The sequence below is a fragment of the Pongo abelii genome, chromosome 1 (assembly GCF_028885655.2).
Source record: "Pongo abelii isolate AG06213 chromosome 1, NHGRI_mPonAbe1-v2.0_pri, whole genome shotgun sequence".
Taxonomy (NCBI): domain Eukaryota; kingdom Metazoa; phylum Chordata; class Mammalia; order Primates; family Hominidae; genus Pongo; species Pongo abelii.
Window position 1 is genome coordinate 122,045,086 of NC_071985.2, and position 14,105 is coordinate 122,059,190.

The 14,105-nt window shown below is 38.1% G+C and overlaps 1 long non-coding RNA gene across 2 annotated transcripts in view; it reads right to left on the bottom strand.

Moving 5' to 3' along the window:
• LOC129049715 (uncharacterized) overlaps positions 1-14,105 on the bottom strand; it is an 18,251-nt gene continuing 4,146 nt past the window's right edge. For both annotated transcript variants that reach the window (XR_008512976.2, XR_008512977.2), the window contains exons 3-4: positions 5,782-5,862; positions 1-448 (exon numbers count right to left, since the gene is read on the bottom strand). This is a non-coding gene — a long non-coding RNA (uncharacterized LOC129049715). The remainder of the gene's footprint in view (positions 449-5,781; positions 5,863-14,105) is intronic.

Sequence of the window (14,105 nt, forward strand, 5' to 3'; positions counted from 1 at the left end):
TAACGGGAAAAGAAGGCAAGGCAGATGCTGCTTTTATTTTGTAGCTATTGATTATGTGAAACACACCATCTCTGGGAAAAAATGGGGCTAAATAACTGAAATAGGCAATTTGTAGAGACTAACCCTGTGTGGGCAGGGATACATTAGTTGAGTTCTAGTGTACTCAGATCTCATTTCTGTGCTCAGTGATTCTCTTCATCTGGTTTGCTGATAAGTGAATCTCATCTTTCAAGACAGGCTATAAGTGTCAAATTATTTTTCTTTTCTTCTCCTGATAGGATACTTATCAGCAGCCAGCATCCTGTAAGTGAAGGTGACCTCAAATGGGATGAAAAGTTTTCCCTGTCAGTTCCAGCCCTGTAGATGGATCTTCATCGCAGGTGGAATTGGGTGCGAATGAACTTGTTTAGCTCAGCAAATCCAGGAAACTCAGCAGGCAGTAATGCTGCTATGGAAATTAACACAGTATAAGAATATTAGTAGTGGACAAAGTGCTGTATGGGCACTTATTCATTGACTCAAATAAAACTAAACAGACCCAGAGCCAATCATTAATATACGGATGTCTCTGTCCAATGGCTATTCTTCCATTCAAGTGAGAGGTGATGTTGAGCACCAATTTTTTACTTCCAGCAAACCTGGGCAAACACTTTTAGATTATGTCAAATTAAATATATGCTAAGTATTCAAAGTATTATATTTCATTTAATCCTCACAGTCACCCTGTAAACTAATTATTGTCATCCACTTATCATAGATGAAGAAACTGAAGGCTCAGAGAGATTTAGGAACCCAGGGACCTAGAATTCAAACCTGTGTCTCCGGACTTAGAGTCTTGAGTTCTTCCTATTACCCCAAAGCTCCTCCAGACTTTGACCTGCACATACACTGGGTGGATTTCAGACTAAAAACTCAGAATTAGAGGGCAATCCAATGAAATAATCTGTAAACAAGTCAATGGCAAGGACATAAGCATTAACTAAGAGAACATACAATATTTTTCTGAAACATCATATTAGGCAAACTTGTGAATATGAAATTCTATATGTTCTGTTTTAAGCAATTTATGTTACTAAGTAAAATTAAAGAGTATGTTATGGGAATTAATGACATACATTTTAGAGACTTTTTTTATAGTTTCAGTATTTTTAAAAATAAAAAAACCTTTATAAGAGGAAGACAATTTTAAAGAGGAGGCTTCAAAAAGTTCATAGAAAAACTGAATTAAAAGATAAAAATAAAAAATATAAACTTTGTTTCTCAACACAAGCTCTGTCAAGTTCAAGACACTTTTGTTAAGTGATGATATCAGCCATTTAGTCCATCCCTAAAGAACTGAAAATCATGGGTATTTGACCATCCCAATGCAGTCTTTTTTACATTATTTACTGAAGAAAAATAGGTGCCCTTTAAAGATTTTTTCAGATAAGGAAACAAAAGAAGTCAGAAGGAGCCAAATCAGAACTATAAGGTAGATGCCTAATGATTTTCCATTGACACTCATAAAACTGCACTTCTTTGTTGAGAAGAATGAGCAGGAGCATTGTCAGAGTGGAGAAGGACTCTTAGTGAAGCTTTCCTGGGTGTTTTTCTGCTAAAGTATTGGCTTTCTCAAAACACTCTCATAATAAGCAGATGTTATCACTTTTTGGTGCTCCAGAAAATCAACAAGCAAAATGACTGGAGCATTCCAAAAAACTATTGCCGTGATCTTTGCTCTTGGTCAGTCCACTTTTGCTTTGACTGAACCACTTCCACCTCTTGGTAGTCATTACTTTGACTGTGTTTTGTCTTCAGGATAATACTGGTAAAGCCATGTTTCACCCCTCCTGTTACAGTTCTTTGAAGAAATGCTTCAGGATCTTGATCCCACTTGTTTAAAATTTACATTGAAAGCTCTGCTCTTGTCTGGAGCTGATTTGGGTGCAACAGTTTTGGCACCCAGAGTGGAAAGTTGCTCAACTTTTTCAGTCAGAATTGTGTAAGCTGAGCCAATTTAGACATCTATGGTATTGGGTATTATTTCTGCTGTAATCCTCTACACTCTTCAATTAGTGCATGAACAAGATTAATTTTTTCCTCACAAATCAATATGGATGGTCTGGTACCATGGGCTTTACTTTCAACACCGTTTCATCACTTCTTAAAACAAGCTATCCATTTGTAAACTGATTTCTTTGGGGCCTTGTCTCCATACACTTTTCATAAAGTATCAATGACTTCACCATTCTTCCACCCAGGCTTCACCATACACTTGGTATTTGTTCTTGCTTCAATTTTAGCAGAATTTATGTTGCTCTGATAGGGGCTCTTTTCAAACTGATGTCTTATCTTTCTTAGTGCCTCAAACTAGATCCTGTTCAGACACGTTATAACAAGTTAACACCAGGGTATTTTCGTGCATGGATTTTGAAATCCATGTATAGTGTTTTCATTTTCCATGAACTTTTTGAAGTCCCATGATCTATAATTGGGAGTGATGATGTTGTTGCTAGGACAGTTAAAATATAAGAATATTTTAGAAGACACCCACAAAGAAATATACTGGAGCATATGCAGATGTGTCCATTAGTCTAGACCATGACACTTGATTAAAAAAAAAATCATGAAATGGAGTTTATTATACAGGAATTCTTCAGAGTAGAAATGTCACAAAAACATATGCAGAAAAATAATTGTGGTTGCCCAATTTTCAAGAGGTATAACAAATAATACATTTTAAACAATCATTAATTTAATTCAGTTATTTACTTACTTATGGTATTGATTTTTGCTTTTGTAACAAATTACCTATTCTCACATTCTATTTTGATACATTATGCTAAATATTTGGTGGGTGCATAATAGACACATAAATTGATCCCCATATAGCTGGCCAAAATTATTTCTGACATCTCTTATACATGGCAGAACTCTCCAATAATCTGTTTGGAGTAGATGACAACATTCAAGAAAATAAATCAGATAAATATTGCAATTTACAATGGTTCAGCATATTTACTGTGGATGTTGCTATTCTTAGCATTGATCACATTAATACTTTTAGGCTGTATGAATTTATATTAGTAAGAACTGGAAATATTTAATCAGGGATTTTTAAATCTCTTGTGCATCTTTAAAACATCACACAGAAATGTGATGATAATGAGCTTAAAAAACACTATCAGCAATGAGGATTATTATAATATTAATTGAAGTTCCATTCCTGCAATTTAATGCAGTCCTAGAAGAAAAAAGAAATCACCAAAGTCAAACCACAAGAAGAAAAGAAATCACTACTCGGTAATATTATTTCATTAGCCAGATAAAGATAGGCTAAAAGAGCACATTTACCTCCTGCCAGAGGCAGCCTGTTTGGCCTGTTCACATCCTAATCTAAATTCTGTCTTTGACTGTATATGAAGGTTCCCATTAAGGGTCAGGTGATTCACATACACCAATTGATGATGTAGCCGAGGACAAAATCAGCCCCATAATATGTTTGTGTGCTACTAGTCTCTGGTTGATAAAGTGCAGTGACCCACAGGAGTTGCAGAGTCGTGTATCATCATCCCTCATGCTTTTCCTATGTCTTCTTATTGCTCAAGCAGAAGTGGCAGATAATGTTTTTCTAGCTGGTGTCACAGGTCCAGAAACCTCAGAATATTGCATCTTCAATGGGTAGTACACCAGGGACAGTATTGCAAATCAATTAGATATATTTCATATTTGAAATTAAGTTGTCTGATTCTCAACATGTCTTCTGTCTTCAAAGAATGATGCATTTATCTTCTTGCTTATTTGGCAGAAATTGGGCTGACTGGAGTTAAAGACTGTTTTCTGACTCTAAAGAATTAATCTATCTCAGCAACTGAAACTACTTTATATTCCAGCCTCAGAGCATAAGGGTCCTGCTTGTCTCTGCCCTATGTTATACAGGAGTGTTATGAATTTTATTGCATTTACACAAATCCGATACTATGTGAAAGATGCAACTAAATTAATAAATATCTTGCTAAAGCTGCTATGAGGCTTTGGAGAAGGACAGGTGGGGATAAAGCCATAGGGAAAATGATTTAAAATATATATCAATCTGGCTTTATATAGTTGTCACATTGAAATATAAGTTTGAAATCCATGACTTTATTCTCATGAGGGTTATATTTGTGTGCAAAAGAAGCATTAACTTTGCACTTTATACTATGCCTCAGAAATTTCATAGACCTGGGACATAATACAAATTACAAAAATGTTAAAATGGGAGGAAATGGCATAAATGGTTGTAAACTATGACCAAGACTGCATGCAGGCAGCAAAAAGTTCTGTTAAAGTTTATCAGTGCAATGGCTTCTTTGGTCATTATAGAAAATGAATAATTCATGAAATGCTCAATTAATAACTATAGAGGCCTACTATGTACAAAGCACTATACAAGGTATTGAGGAAGGTAATCATGAAAAAAATATGGCCCTGTTCTCATCATCTAAACAAAGAGATAATAAAATCAATCTATTTTGGAGTTTCCTAAACATGTTGCTTTATTAAACCAAAAGATCATCATTCATCAGGTAATTTAAAAAAAAAAACTGGCAAACTGAATGTTCTACATTTCATTCTCATGCAGTCAACTTTCTGTTGTTATGTTTATTATTTTAGGAAAATGATCTCAGAAAACCCCAGTTATAGTAGATTTTATGTGGCATATAGTTGAAGTTTTTTTTTTTTGACCTCCAAAGTCTATTGGGATTTAGTAACATCTAACCACAAAGGAGTATTCCAGTATTCTAATCATCCTCAACATTTCCTCTGACTCAGGCACACAGCATTATAAAAAGTAAGAGGTGTTTGTTTATTAGTGTCTCAATATCCAGGATTGATAATGTAGCTCGACCATTTATGAAGCACTAAAGTACTCAGATGCACTTAAAACACTCTCAGATTACATATTTCAATGTGAGCATCTGGAATATTCTCTTTAGTTGGCACCTTTGATTCCATTCTTCATGCTGAGGTGGGCCCAGAGCCCTTGTGTTTTAGAATTAGAACTAATTAAGTTTCAGCCCATTTGTTTAGAAATCAACCTTGCAATGGGTGTCAGGAGTACTTAGCGATGCATTATCTCCCAAAGCTATGCAGCCAGTGTTATCTGGGCACAAAAGAGCACTTATCTCCATTAATAATACGTATTACCACAAAACAGTCAGTTCCTACATCTCTTGGATATTGACATTTAGGGATTGAATCTCTCCTTCCAGATTTTGCCATTTTGTTCTACTCCGTGCAGGAAAGTGATGTTCCCTGTACCCATCTCTGAAGTCCGTAGTCTTGTAGGGTCTAACCCAAAAGGGCATCTTCTCAACATGATAGCAGAGGAGGGGAGGTCAGCTACATCCATAGTGGGAAGAATGCCCACTCCCGTTCATACTGGGGTTGGTATAGCAGTAGAAATCAGGAAGCTTGACATTGGGTAGGCAATGGATCCCTGGTTTCAGGACTGTTGCCCTTGAAGAGCAGGATACAGACAGGAGTTGGTGACACAAGGAGTAGGGCTGGTCTCCCAAGGAAGATCCCGGTAGGAGCTGGTAGGGAGGTAGTCCAGTTTAAACAAAAGGAAAATGAGGCAGAACTCATCTTAAGAACTAGTGGAGTAGGACAAGAGGTGGGGTAGAAAATAACTTGCCAGACATGCAAATACCTTCATGCTTACATTGGCATATCGAAATTAAGACCTACTCCAGGTCTCATTAAGCTGGTGTGACTGAGGCTTCTGCCGCAATTAGAATAATTTCGAGAATCACATACCATTGATCTTGTCAAGTGCAGACTCCACATGCAGAGGTTGAGGAAGGCAGTGGAGACATGAACTCTCCAGCAGGGGACCACCTGCAGAGCCACCAAAAGGACAGAATTTCAAACTGTGCCTAAGACCTCCCACTGCACTGGGACACCACAGTAGGATGTAGGCACCCAAAGGAGAGGAGGTCTAGGTAGGAAATCCTGATTTATGCACAGAGGATGACTAATAAATCAAGAGGTTGAAAAATGCTTGTAAGGGTAAAAAGGCTAGAAGAAAAGGAAGGCAACCATAGATCTTGGCAGAGAAGTTAGCCAGTGCAGTCAGGTAGCCATAAGCAGGCAGCACTGGGGTGGGTTCAGAGAGGTCAGCTGAGGCAGGATGTCTCAGGCATGTATAAAAGTAGGAAACGTGTCTTGTTCATTTTAGATTCTCAATATGTAGCCAGCATAGGTATTGTGGAAAGGAAAGCAAGGAGAAATGGAGAGAGGGACAGAGAAAGGGCACCACATCATGAGTGAAAAAGAAAAATGTAGAAATAGAAGTCAATTTAACTTGGCTGGAAATTAGTTAACATTAGGTTCTATCCTGACTCTGCTACTGACTAAGTGCTGGACTTTGGATATAACTGACTTAATATTTTGAGACCGTACTTACGCCATCTGTAAAATGAATGCGTAGACTAGATAACCTAAAAGTAAAGTTTACTGCAACAAATGTTTTTTGAATGCCTACTAACTGCTAAATACAAGTTTTGAAGAAACTGAGATAATAGGTGTAATAGGGCCAGGCCTGGTGGCTCACCCCTGTAATCCCAGCACTTTGGGAAGCCAAGGTGGGCAAATTGCCTGGGGTTAGGAGTTCGAAGACAGCCTGGCCAACACGGCGAAACCCCATCTCTGCTAAAGTTAAAAAAAAAATTAGCCAGGCGTGGTGGTGGGCGCCTGTAAATTTAGCTACTTGGGAGGCTGAGGCAGGAGAATCGCTGGAACCAGAGAGGCAGAGGTTGCAGTGAGCTAAGACTGCACCATTGCACTCCAGCCTAGGTGACAAAACTCCGTCTCAAAAAAAAAAAAAAAAAAAAAAATAGGAGTAATAATCAGGAAAGGCCAGAGTTCTGATTCTAAAGCATGTACTTTGTTCTCTGACTATTTTGTAAGCCCTGCTAAGTGTGGGTGCTTTTGGACAACATATTAATTAAAGCCATAAAGTTGTGTCCCTCTTCGAGACACAACAAAGATGAAGGATTTGCATTGCATATGGCCTTTTGCAATCAGAAGTATGAACGTCCTAATGCATCTCACCCTCCCTGCATTATGCATCTATGTTGTATAGAAAATATAAGTGAGCAAGCAATTATTGAGCACCTATTGTATCTAAGGCAAGGAGTTGAATACTTCCATCTCTATAATTCAACACTCGTTGCATGTGGCTTAGATATTATTTTCTTCATTTTACATGTGAGAAATTAAGACAGAGAGAGGTAAAATGAATTTCTCAAGGGCATTTTTAACTCCAGAAATGGTAGTCTCCTTTATCTGTGATCTTGCTTTCCATAATTTCAGTTACTCTCAGTCAATTGTGGTCTGAAAATATTAAATGAAAATTTATAGAAATAAACAATTCATAAGTTTTAAATTGCATGCTGTTCTGAGTAGCATGATGAAATCTCTTGCCCTCCCACTCCATCCCTCTTGGAAGGTGAATCCTCCCTTTGTCCTGTGTATCTACACTGTATATGCTATCCACTCCAGTCACTTAGCCCATGAGTCACTTAGTAGCCACTTGGTTATCAGGTCTACTGTTGTGGTATCACAGTGCTTATGTTCAAGTAACACTTTTTTTACTTAATAATGGCCTCAAAGAGCAAGAGTAGTGTTGCTGGAAATTTGGATATGCCAAAGAGAAGCTATAAAGTGCTTCCTTTAACAGTGAAAAGGTGAAAGTCCTCAACTTAATAAGGAAAAAACATCTTATACTGAGTTAGAGCAAATCTTCTGTCTGTGAAATTGTGAAGAGGGAAAAAGAAATTTGTGCTAGTTTTGCTGTCATAGCTCAAACTGCAAAAGTTATAGCCACAGTGCATGACAAGTGCTTAGTTAAGATGGAAAGGCATTAAATTTGTGGGTGGAAGACATGAACAGAAACATATTATGATTGACAGCAATTATATTCAGTACTATCAGTGGTTTCAGACACCCACTGGGGGTCTTAGAACATATTCCCCATGGATAAAAGGCAGAGGACTATAATTTGAATCCAAGGCTAGAACCCTTCTAGTACACTATAGCACATCTTTACATGAGCTTGTTCTGAATAACATAATGGATAAACATGCTCATACTGTAGGCTTTTCCTGAAAGCTAATCTTCAACATAAAAGCATTTGGCAGAAAGTTCTGTTCACATGCATGTTAAGGCTGGTACGCTACAGGTGGATTCCTAAGTTTGATGGGGGTGGGAAATCAAGACAATTCATCCTTACAACTGGTATATATCTCCATTTATTCATTATACAATTCACTTAAATGACTATATAAACAATGAACCTCAGTGTAAGTTGGTTTAGTGTTTCTAACTGTGCATGCCAATATACATAACTCAGTCATGAGGCATGCTAGGACTTCAATAGGTTGGGAATGGTGAGATTTCATGCTAGGAGAATAAATTCAGCTTTAGGACAGGTCCCCAAGAAGGGTGGCCAGCTTCTCAAATTATGAAATCCTAGAGGGAAGGATAAAATTTGGATGCAAGTTGGGAAAGCCTCATCACTCATAAGGTCCAAACAAGTGTAGGATGCAAGCCACAGAATGGCCATGGCAATGGCAATACTGGTAATCAGGTGGGTGGTGGAAGCTGTGTAGCTCCAAGAGATTCACCTGGCATAAATAAGGACTCCAGTCCATGGCAAGGTTCAGCCTTTGAGAAGCCTACTAGGGGCTAAAAAGAAAAATGGAATCTCAAAGAAGACACTTGAGGTTTCAGGATAGGGCTTCAGTATCAACGGAGAAACTAAAGAGAACAGTAACAAGCTAAGACAGAGTCATGGTCCTATTGTCATGCAAAAGATGGTGAAAGCTCAGAATCAGGATGAACGTTTATAGGCAATAAGGGGCCCACTTCAGACACACTGAGCTCAGAGCAGCAAGAAAGATCTTCCACCAGGGATTGGGGTGAAGATCAGATTTTCTGATATATTCCCATAAGTTTGTTTAAAATTGGCTCTAGAATTAAATTGTCCTGAGTCTATAAATGAAAGCTTTCAATACTTGCAGCTGTGCCTGGGTCAGGCAAGGACGGATGTATCATAACACGCTGAATTTTATTTGCATCCATTTTATAACCAAGTAATGTATCCATTGCATCATATCTCAGGTATGATGAAATCCCCAAAGAATTCTATTCATATTCTTTTGTTATTATAATACTCAGTGTTAACTGGATCATTATGGGCCTTCATATACTTTCATTAACATTATTACCATTGTAATGAAAACTCAATAAAATTGTAATGCTATTCTACAGACATGTTCTTGAATTGCTTTATCAACATAATTACAAAACCTAATGACAAAGTAATAACACTGTAATATGATGCCTGCAGATTAATAACTTTTGGGTTTCACCAGATGATAATACAAAAACCTCAATCAAAATGTATCCTTGACCCTTGACCTTACAGCGTTTCAATAATTTCCCATAGGTGTTTGCTTACAATGTCAGTTTATGTTCAACAGTTCACATTAATGTCAACTCAATCATATAACTGAAATAATCCATTTTAGTTCTTGAAATTAATTTTATTGTGACTTACCACAGCCTCACAACAAAGTACCTCACAGAAGGAACATGAGGAAATAAATTAATTTTCTAGATATTTTAAAACATTCTTGGCCAAATCCACTTTGAGAAAAATCATAGTGAAAGAATTACTTGTAGTGTACATCTTGCTAAAAGAGAGGTAATATGTTTGCTAGTACTCTAAAGCCATTCAATTGTTTCTACAAATGTTGAGAAGATTCCCACCTGCAAATAAATAACTGGCACACATGGGCTTTACAGCTTATCTCATCATTAACTGTATGTCTTATCTATGATTAGAGGCGTGATGGTGCCTGCTTTTTCAATAAATTAACTACAACCCGAAAAGGCTATGCAAGTGGCTCTGTGTCTGATTGTTGTCTCTTACATATAGAGGCTCAAGGAGAAAGAATCGGGCTTATGTAAATGCTCAGTCACACAATACTTTTAACTCTTTGGTTGGCATACTTGCTGATAAGAGTTCCAATCTTCCCTGACTAAAAATGTTTTTCTTTTTATTTTATTTTAGAGACAGAGTTTCGCTCTGTCACCCAGGCTGAAGTGCAGTGGCTCAATCTCAGCTCACTGCAACCTCCACCTCCCAGGTTCAAGTGATTCTCCTGCCTCAGCCTCTGGAGTAGCTGGGATTATAGGCACGCGCCACCACACCCAGCTAATTTTTTGTATTTTTCATGGATACAGGACTTCCCTGTGTTGGCCAGGCTGGTCTCAAATTCCTGTCCTCAAGTGATCTGCCTGCCTTGTCTTCCCAAAGTGCTGGGATTACAGGCATGAGCCAATGCGCTCGGCTTAGAAATGTTTTTCTCAAAATCACTCTGCCATGTGAGAACAAGGACTTACAATGCCGGGTCTTTCTGAGGATATGGCAACACTGGAGAGCCATGTTAGTCCCAGTCAGGACCTATATCTGCATCTACTTCTGGAATAACTTTCTCTTTATACCTTGCATCTTTCCTACTTCTTAAAAAAAATGGTACAGATTCAGGAAAGCCCATGTATAGCCCTTGTATTGAGGAACAGGACTAATTCTTTCATCATGGTCTATCAGTTTTTTAGCAAATAGCTAGTATGCTTCGTAATCATTTTTCTTCTGTTATACTATATGAAAAGCATTTATCATATGGCAACACAATACTAGAGACTGGGAATACAAAGATGAATAAGATAAGGCCTCTAATCACCACAAAGGTAGCCTACAGTAGGGCTTGAGGATGTGAACTTCTTGGTTTGAATCCTAGTTCTACCATTTTCTAGTTGTATAACCCTGCATAAGTGAATTCACCACCCTGCATTCAGTTTCTTTATCTTTGAAATATTACTACTACTATTATAGTAGTAATATTATCTGCCTTACAGGGCTGTTGGAGGTTACTGCATATAAAGTGGTTAGCACCATGCCTGGCTTAGCATAGTGTATTCACGGCTCAATATGTTAGCTATTAGTATTATGGAGTTCACATTCTCATAGGGAGACAGATCATATCAAACACACCTAAATATAGTACAATAAAGCCCTCTAATGGGGCTTTAAACAAAATACCGTAAGAGCTCTGATGAGAAAGAGTATCACTGAATTCATTTATCAGTTATATGGAATCTTCTTTGAAGTGGTAATCATGACTGACAAGAAGGTGGGGCTCTCAAAAGAAGTGGTCTCTAAGCTGGGACTTGAAGATTGAATTCACCAGTGGGAAAAAGGTGAAAGGAGTATCCAGCAAGCTAGAGCATAAGCAGCTAGCCTGAGCAATGGCTCCTCAGTGTGTAAGTAGATGACCTGTCCAAGGACCAGCAAGTAGTGTGGAGATACGGCCAGAATGACAGGTCAGAGCCAGGGTTTGGCCATCATGGCTGCAGTGGAGAGCAATGTGATCCAACCTATGTTTTACAAAAATAACTCAGCTATATCCTGGAGGATAAAATACATAAAAGAGAGACTGCAAGCAGGGAGCCTGTTATGAAACTGTCATGGCAGCCTGAACTGGGACAGTGGCAGTGAGAATGGAGAGGTATGGACAGACTTGAGAAGGGCTTGGAGGGGGAATGGAAAGCACTTAGTGACCGAATAGATGTGGGAGCAGAGGAAGGATGCAGGGATGACTCCGTATTCTAGCACAAAATTAAAAAAAAAAAAAACAGGAAGAGAGGCAAGTTTGGGGGAGAAGATAATGAGTTCAGTGTTATAAATATTAAGTTTGAGGAACTGCAGGAAGAATATCAAGTGGGGGAGTTTAAAGTATAATTCTGGAGTGCAGACCCCTTCAGGATGGTAGGAAGGGAAGGTGAAAAAAAAAAAGGGAAGAAGTGGCACTTAAAAAACAATCCTTGTATATATATGTGTATAGCCTAACTGGTTCTATGAACCAGAACTAGACAGATACTTCTTCAAAATAAACACTCGGCACACACACACACACACACACACACACACACACACACACACACACAGAGTACTGTCACATGTCTGTATATTCATTCTGTACCTTTTCTTTCTTCCATTAAGCATCTACTATGTGCTTGGTACTCTTCTAGATCTGGAGCATACAGAAGTCAAAAAGCCCAAACCCTGCCTTCAAGGAGTTTATCTTTTAGTGCAGGAGACAGACAATAAGAAAGTAACAAAGTAAATATAAAATATAATGTCAAGTAAATAAACGCAATGAAGAAAAATAAAGGAGGTAAGAGACTACAGAGTTACCAAACCCAGGTGGGGAAGGATTGCTATTTGAAATAGTGTGGTTGTGGTCAGGGAAGGCAACTTCCCTGAAGTTGACAATTTTAATGGAGGCCTAAAGTGATGGAGACAGCCAAAACAAAAAACAAACAAACAAAAAAAAACTGGAGGAAGAGTGTTTCAGGCAGAGGGAAGAGCAAGTATGAAGACCCTGAGAGAAGAACTCATTTAGTATAACTGAGAAACAGCCAGGCATCCAGCTTGGCTAGAATAGACAAAATAGTCACAAGTAATATTTCTAGTACTCTTGTCATGTATTGTTAATAAATAGCACTGTAAAAATTTTCATGGATTTATATCCTATCTTTTCAACTGCATGTAAGCTCAATGAGGGCATGATCTATGTTTAAACTTCATATCCCCACAGTATCTAGAACAATGCTATGCACATACTAGGTGCTCTTTTTTTTTATTATTATTATACTTTAAGTTCTAGGATACATGTGCAGAACATGCAGGTTTGCTACATAGGTACACATGTGCCATGGTGGTTTGCTGCACCCATCAATCCATCATCTACATTACATATTTCTCCTAACGCTATCTCTTCCCTAGCCCCCCACCCCCTGACAGGCCTCAGTGTATGATGTTCCCCTCCTTCTGTCCATGTGTTCTCATTGTTCAACTCCTACTTATGAGTGAGAACATGCAGTGTTTGGTTTTCTGTCCCTGTGTTAGTTTGCTGAGAATGATGGTTTCCAGCATCATCCATGTCCCTGCAAAGGGCATGAACTCATCTTTTTTTGTGGCTGCATAGTATTCCACAGTGTATATGTGCCACATTTTCTTAATCCAGTCTATCATTGATGGGCATTTGGATTGGTTCCAAGTCTTTGCTATCGTAAATAGTGCTGCAATAAACATACATGTGCATGTGTCTTTATAGTAGAATTATTTATAATCCATTGGGTATATACCCAGTCATGGTATTGCTGGGTCAAATGGTATTTCTGGTTCTAGATCCTTGAGGAATTGCCACACTGTAGTCCACAATGGCTGAACTAATTTGCATTCCATGCTCATGGATAGGAAGAATCAATATCGTGAAAATGGCCATACTGCCCAAAGTAATTTATAGATTCAATGCTATCCCCATCAAGCTACCATTGACTTTCTTCACAGAATTAGAAAAAACTACTTTAAATTTCATATGGAACCAAAAAAGAGCCCATATAGCCAAGACAATCCTAAGCAAAAGAACAAAGCTGGAGGCATCACACTACCTGACCTCAAACTATACTACAAGGCTACAGTAACCAAAAGAGCATGGTACTGGTACCAAAATAGATATATAGACCAATGGAACAGAACAGAACAGAGGCCTCAGAAATAACACCACACATCTACAACCATCTGATCTTTGACAAACCTGACAAAAACAAGCAATAAGGAAAGACTCCCCTATTTAATAAATGGGAAAACTGGCTAGCCATATGCAGAAAACTGAAACTGGACCCCTTCCTTATACAGTATACAAAAATTAACTCAAGATGGATTAAAGACTTAAACATAAAACCTAAAACCATAAAAACCCTAGAAGAAAACCTAGGCAATACCATTTAGGACATAGGCATGGGCAAAGACTGCATGAGTAAAATCAATGGGAACAAAAGCCAAAATTGACAAATGGGGCCTAATTAAACTAAAGAGCTTCTGCACAGCAAAAGAAACTATCATCAGAGTGAACAGACAACCTACAGAATGGGAGAAGATTTTTGCCATCTATCCATCTGACAAAGGCTTAATATCCAGAATCTACAAGGAACTTAAACAAATTTCC